Below are 7541 nucleotides of genomic sequence, written 5' to 3'. Positions count from 1 at the left end.
ATTTATATACATATATACATTTTACTGAGGAAAAACTTATTTTACTCATTTCATAATGCCTAAACAAAAATCCTCACCACTGGACCAATAAAAAACATTAAGATAAAAGATTGAAGTTGTTGAAAAAGAGTATGTTTTGCTCAGATTGTGAAAAAAGTTGTAGATACCCTGGATAAAGCCTTAGTCCCTCTTGCTTATGAAGTCACTGATGAGTTACCAGGAGTGCTTACCAACAAACACTGAAGAAATCCATTCTGTACTCATTTCAGCTAGACTGAGGCTTTTTAAATTTGATTTTACAAAATCAGCCACCAAAATCAGAAGAAAAGGCTAGATGCTCCTTGCAGCCATTTTTATAAAGAATGTATCTCCTAGTCCAGAGAAGGTCTCTCTCCAGGTTCCTCATTGACTTATTACTATGGGGTTAACAATGTTGCCTACTGCCTTCATGGATGTATTCTTATTTAAAGTTCATAGTGGACGAACAAGTTCCTTCTCCTTCCCCCAAGAGCTTCTATTATTACACTAACCTGCAACCTCTTGGGCCTTCCTCCTCATTCCTGAAGATGGACCATCCTAAGAGTTATTTCTCACAGGACCAACCATCAATACTTATAGAAGCAGTAGTCAAGAAATCAAATGATGTCTTGCATTGGGCAAATCTGGTACACAAGACCTCTTTAAAGTGCTCAAGAGCTAAAATATCTGTTTGAGGACTAAGGTGCACCTGACCCAAGCCTTCGTATTTTCAATAATTTCATATGCATGTGTGAGTTGGAAAATGAATAAAGAAAACTATAGGAGAATTGATGCATTTGAGTTTTGGTGTTGGAGGAGGATATTAAAAGTATCATGGACTGCTAAAGGAACAAATAAATCTGTGTTGGAAGAAGTACAGCCAGAGTGCTTCTTGGAGGCCAGGGCGACCAGACTTCATATCTCATACTTTGAACATATTATCAGAAGGGACCAGTCACAGGAGAAGGACATCATGCTTGGTAAAGTGGAAGATCAGCAAAAAAGAGGAAGACTCCCCAATGAGATGGATTGGCACAGTGGCAGCAGCAATAGGTTCAAGCGTAGCAAGGATTATGAGATTGGCACAGGACTTGGCAGTATTTCCTTCTATTGTGCATAGTGTCACAGATGAGTCAGTACTCACTTGATGGCACTTAACAATGAAATTACCATAGCAACTAGGCAGAGTTTACCAAAATGAAAAAGCATTCATTATAAGGAGCTGACTTCAATGACTGTGGTAAACAGGCTACACACCAGTGCCAGATAATTGATAATTAAATTCAGATGATCAGTCCTACTCAAAAAGCAACAAAAAAATCACCCCTGTTAAGTCAGACTGCAGTCATGGGGTGTGAAAGAATTCACAAGTATGGAGATATAAAGTAGGGAGGTATATTCACTTTTCATGTTTAAAAAATGGATTTCTTAAGCAAAGAATTAAAGTAATTATATATACTTATAAATGTATGCTTGTATGTACATATTATGCAACTTTAAATACAATGATGATTCATAAGAATTGCTAAAAAATTTTTAACCATGATGATGCAATTGAATGTATTTGAAATATGATATTGACAAAGAACCTGGAAAGTAACATGGACTGCCAAAACAACAAACATCTATCATGGAGGAAGCACAGTCGAATTCTCCTTAGAAGCCAGGATGGTGAGACTTTGTCTCTAATATTTTGGACATACTCAGACTTGGAAAGTGACATCATTCTTGGTAAAGGAGGGTCGGGGAAAAAGAGGAAGACCTTTAAGAAGACGACCTGACCTGACACAGTGACAACAACAATGGGCTCAAACATAACAACAATTATGAGAATGGTGCAAGATCAAGCATGTTTCTTTCTGTTGTGCATATGATCACTATGAGGTGGAACCAACTCCATGGCACCTAACAACAGCAACAACATGATGATAGTGTTAATGGAGAAATAACTAAGCCTCCTCTGTAAATATATCTTTCTCTGCTTCCATCTCTGTTGGAATTAAAGATACATTTTAATTATTAACATTCTCTGTTGGAATTAAAGGTACATGTCTGCTACATTTACTTCTATGAGTATTTATTAAGTCAATTAAAAAAATATAGACCTATGGGCCCTACTGTGGAGTCCTGGTGTGGCGCTGTGGGTTAATGCACTAGACTGTAAGATTAGTTTGAACCACAAGGTCAGTGGTTCAAGCTCACTAACCACTTCTCAGAAACCGTATGCAGGGTCTCTATGATTTGGAACTGACTCAACAGCACTTAACAACAGAAATAACATTGGGCCCCAGTATGGTGCTGTAGGATAAGCACTGAACTACTAACCTCAAGATCTGCAGTTCAAGCCTACCAGCTCCTCTTGGAAACCCTATATAAAGTCACTGTGAATTGTATCTGACTACATGGCAGACAATAATACTTCCTGCTGAGGAGTATGAACCAAACTATAATGTCAGTATCGCATAGCACTTCAATTTTCTATTTAGTTACCTGGGAAAAGCACTCAGATTAATAAAAACAAACTGATGTTCCCCCTATAAAACTCAGATGCTACTGTTGGTACAGAAATCAAGTTGGTTCTGACTCATACCTATCGTTTATAGGGATTCTGAAAGCGACTGGTGGGTTTGAACTGCAGACTTTGAGGTTCCCAGTTACATTGTACTACATTGCCACACCAGGATTCATATTTTATTCATAATTACAAAGTGTTTCTTTGAATCTCTCTCAGCAGTACTTTCTTTTTTTTTCAGAGATTTTTTCTTATAACTCTCTTGGACTCCATCCTGATACTTGTACCCCTTTACTTCAATATAATTTTTGTTGTTGTTTTAGTGAAGAGTTAGTTCCAACTCACAGCAACCTCAAATAGGGTTTCTGAGGAGTAGCTAGTGGATGAGAGCTGCCTACTTTACATTTCAAGCTGATATTGCGGTCCAGAGCTCAAGCGCTTTTCCTCCAGTGCCACATCAGGACTGGCCTCAGTATAATGTTGTTGTTGTGTCATTGGTTGAGTCAGTCTCAGAGTTGGGCACTGTAGCTCAGCTGAGAAAGACATAGATATGGTAGGTTTTTCCAGATGTTTATTGATTATGAGCCTTTTAGTATTTAGCATCATTATTAGATATGTCAGAATGCAAACAATTAGTAAGTTATTTCTTTCTAGAAACTACATCCAGAAGGATGGGCAGACCAGATTATGATGTTCAGTCTTGGGTGTGTGCTCAAAGGTTCTTATGGTTTGATGCATTTAATAAAGCTTTCTCATAAACTCTAAAAGCATACAAAAAAGAGAAATGTGATAGTTCTGTGGAGTTGCCTTCAGCTCTGCTACAAAATTTATACCCCTAACTGAAGCAAATTGATGAAATAATACCTAGATAAACTAAACACTATACTACTGATCACAGGGTCATCATTTCAAACCCACCATGGCTCCACAGAAGAAAGCTGAGGCTGTCTGCTCCTATAAAGGTTTATAGTATCAGAAGCAAGTCTATACCAGTGGGTTTTTGTGGTCATTGTTGTTAGGTGCCATCAAGTTGGTTCCAACTCATAGCAACCCCATGCACAACAGAATAAAATACTGTCTGGTCCTATGCCATCCTCACAATTGTTTGAGCCCATTGTAGTTGCTACTGTTCCAATATATCTTGTCAAGGATCTTGCTACTTTTTGCTGATCCTCTACTTTCCCAAAGATGGTATTCTCCTCCAGGGACTAGTCCTTCCTGATAATTTATTCAAAGTACGAGAGACGAAGTCTGGACATACTCTCTTCTAAGGAGCATTCTGGTTGTACTTCTTCTAAGAAAGATTAGTTTATTCTTTTGGAAGCCCATGGCACTTTTAATACTCTGCATTACCATCATAATTCAGAGGCATCAATTCTCTAGTCTTCTGTATTTATTGTCCAACTTTTACATACATATGAAGCTATTGAAAATACAATGGCTTGAGTTAAGTGCACTTTACTCCTCAAACTGATACTTTGTTCTTAAACACTCTAAAGATGTTTTGTGCAGCAGATTTACCTAAAGCAGTACGTAATTTGATTTGTTGACTGCTGCTCCCATGAGCACTGATTGTAGATCCAAACAAAATGAAGTCTTTGAGAACTTCAATCTTTTTTCCATTTATCATGATGGTATTTATTGATACAGATGTGTGGATCTTCGTTTTCTTTCCACTGAGATGTAATCCATACTGAAGACTGTAGTCTTCGGAAACTATACAGGGTCGTTATGAGTCAGAACCAACTCTGTGGCACTTAACAACAACAAACATCTTCCTGTTATTCTCTGTTTCCAACCTAGAGTCATTTGGTGTCAGCAATGATATCCATTGATCCACATCCTTTTCTGAATCTGGCTTGAATTTTTGGTAGCTCCCTGTCGATGTTCTGCTGCAATGGTGTTTGAATTATCTTCAGCAAAGTTTTGATTGCATGTGATATTAATGATATAGTTCAATGATCACCTAATTCCATTGGATCACCTTTCTTGTGAATGGACACAAATATACATCTTTTCAATCTGTTGGTCAGGTAGCTGTCTTCCAAATTTCTTGACATAGATGACTGAATGCCTCCAGTGCTGCATCAGTTGTTTGAAATATTTTGACTGGAATTCTGTCAATTCCTGGAGCCTTGTTTTTTGCCCACGCCTTCAGTTCTACTTGGATTTCTTCCTTCAATACCATCAATTCTTGATCGTATGGTACCTTTTAAAATGATTGAACATTGACCAATTATTTTTGGTACAGTGACTTTGAATCTTCCTTTCATCCTCTTTTGATGTTTCCAGCATCATTCAATATTTTGCTCTTATATACCTCCAATATTGCTACCTGAGGCATTTTTTCTTTAGTTCTTTCAGCTTGAGAAATATTGAGGGTGATCGTCCCTTTAGGTTTTCTGACTCCAGGTTTTTGCATATTTCATTATAATATTTAAGTTTGTCTTCTCAAGTTGACCTTTGAAGGTTTCTTTTTCAGCTCTTTTGCTTCTTCATTTCTTCCAGTTGCGTTAGCTTCCTTATTCTTCTGATATCCACTTTGGATTTTTTTCTCGTCTTCTTGATGATCTTTTGCTTCTTCATGTATGATGTTCTTGATATCATCCTATAACTCTTCTGGTCAATGCCACAGTTACAGAGAGGCAGGCAAGTCCATAGATTACATATTAAACTGGAAACTTCTTATTGACATAGCTGCAGGGCTAATGCTGAACCCAAGCTTGGTAGGTCAGAGGGCAGACAGGTATGATGTATGTTGGTCAAGTAAGAGTGTTGGTTGCTGATGACTGCCACGATTGGCAGGCAATAGAGCAGACCATTAGCTCAAATTCGAAGATCTGGAAGTTGGATGACAAGCCAGATGTAGGATCCAAGCCTAGTACAATGCAAGCAAGCTTTTCCAGAGTGTTCAATATATTAGAAGCATGTCATACCCTCAAGGGAACATATTTTCAATTGATTGGCTGCTCATAGAAGATCTTATCATGGAGTTGACTGCATTGTGTTATGTCTCCTCCCCAGTAAACCATTGAGAATCCTGGCCCAGTCTAGTTGACACAAAATCTTAACTATCACATTGATGTATACATGTGGAAATGGATTTTGTTATCAATTCCAAGATTATCTGTTGTTTCTTATCTGGAAAGACATGGTGAAGTTCTGTAGGCAAAGTAGGCCATGAAAATGTGAGTGTCTAAGGAATTGTAGATTTTTAAAAAAAAAAATTATATAGGACATAGAATTGAAAAATATCAAGTGAAGTTTACATAGCTCACAAAAGAGAAGTACTGACATTTGGGTGGCAATTTTAGATATTATTGACTATTCATTTCAAGAGAAGAATCAGATTGAGAATTCCATTATCATTCTTTGCTTCTTAGCTGTCAGGATATAGTTGAGATATCACACTTTTTGTGATTGTAGTGACCCTCAGAGGCATTTTGTAAGTTAAAACCAATGACTATGCAATGTTAACCACCATTAATTGATCCTCCACATTCCTGTGTTTGTTCCATGTAAGGCATATTTGAAAATTTGTGTCAACACCATTGTTTACAGTCTCCACTCTTGCTTCTGTTCTTTTTTCAGGAGACTTATTGCTGTTGAAGAAAATCAGACAGCCATGCTGACTAAGTGAACTTCACTTTGGTTCTCTGGCCTCATCTTGAGTTTGAGGTCACTAAAAGCTGCATTTACTAAGGTAGTTGTTAGATAATATGAACATGTTTTATTAAAATATACAATGGCCCCTCAAATTAGCCATTGTTATTCTCACTTTGTGAGTAAGGAAACTATGATCTTAAGAGGTTGTGAAACTGGTTAAAGATCATAAAATTAATATGGATACAGCAACAAAAACATGTCTGCGTAAAGGCTGGCATTTACTTTACACCCATAATTACTATGGGATGCATGAAAGCTCATGCTCTTATCTGCTGCCTTCCTGTCATTCTGCAATAGTGTGAGTCTCCATTTCATTCACTGCGATTTTTTTTTCTCAAATTTATGTTTTCCTCAATGCTAAAATCTCACTTCTTCTTCTCTTAATATTAGCAAGTTTCTGTGGATAATACTTTACTGAAAAATGGATGGAAATAAATAAAAGTCTCCTCAGTTCTTTATATCATAAAATCCTCAGTTGTACATCAAAAATTCTAACCAGTTTTCAGAATGATTATTTCCTTTCCATTGTTAGCAAGGAAACAAAATCTTTTTTCCTTCTGAGAAGAACTAGGCACTCCTCATATATACTTGATCTCATCCAGTTTTATCTTCTCAGGAAGTAATAAAGCATATACTCATTTTAATAATTAATCCTTCCCCCATCATCTGAGCTTTACTTTGTATCTATACACATTTCTCAGAGGTGGCTCTGTAGGATAAGAACTGGACTGTGAACCAAAAGTTTGGCAGTTCGAGCCCACCAGCTACTCTGCAGGAGAAAGATGTGGCTGGTCCCACAAAAATTTATAGCCTTGGAAACCCTATATAGGGTTGTTATGAGTCGGAACCTACTTACAGAATTTAACAACTTTTACATTTCTCAGATCCAGTTCTTCCAAACAAAACCAAGTATTAGAATAATATCCACTTCAGACCTAAAACCTGATCTTCCTATCCCTGAGTCTCACACTGCTTTTTGATTTCTCTTCTTTTATCCTTAATGTGGGTCTTTAAATATAAATAAATATTTTATGTCTATAATTTCTCATCTCAATTTTGTTTTTGTACATTCTATGATCAGATTTTTTCATTGAAGCAGTCTACTGAACTTCTACTGTCACAAGCAAACCTAATCTAGGTAAGCAACACAGAAAAAAATCACAACTTTTTTTTTGACTCAATCATGGCAGGGCAAAAGGGCACTGTTGCTAGATATGTGAGATATATAACTTTATCATGACTGAACAGAGATCAAAGTGGTCAAAGACTTCATTTTGCTTGGATCCACAATCGACACTTGGGGAAGCAACAGTCAACAAATTAAACAGTGTATTACACTAGGCAA

Source organism: Chrysochloris asiatica, unplaced genomic scaffold, assembly GCF_000296735.1.
Source record: "Chrysochloris asiatica unplaced genomic scaffold, ChrAsi1.0 scaffold00015, whole genome shotgun sequence".
In the NCBI taxonomy this organism is placed as follows: Eukaryota; Metazoa; Chordata; class Mammalia; order Afrosoricida; family Chrysochloridae; genus Chrysochloris; species Chrysochloris asiatica.
The sequence above is the reverse complement of the archived record's forward strand: the minus strand, read 5'-3'. Positions refer to the sequence as shown.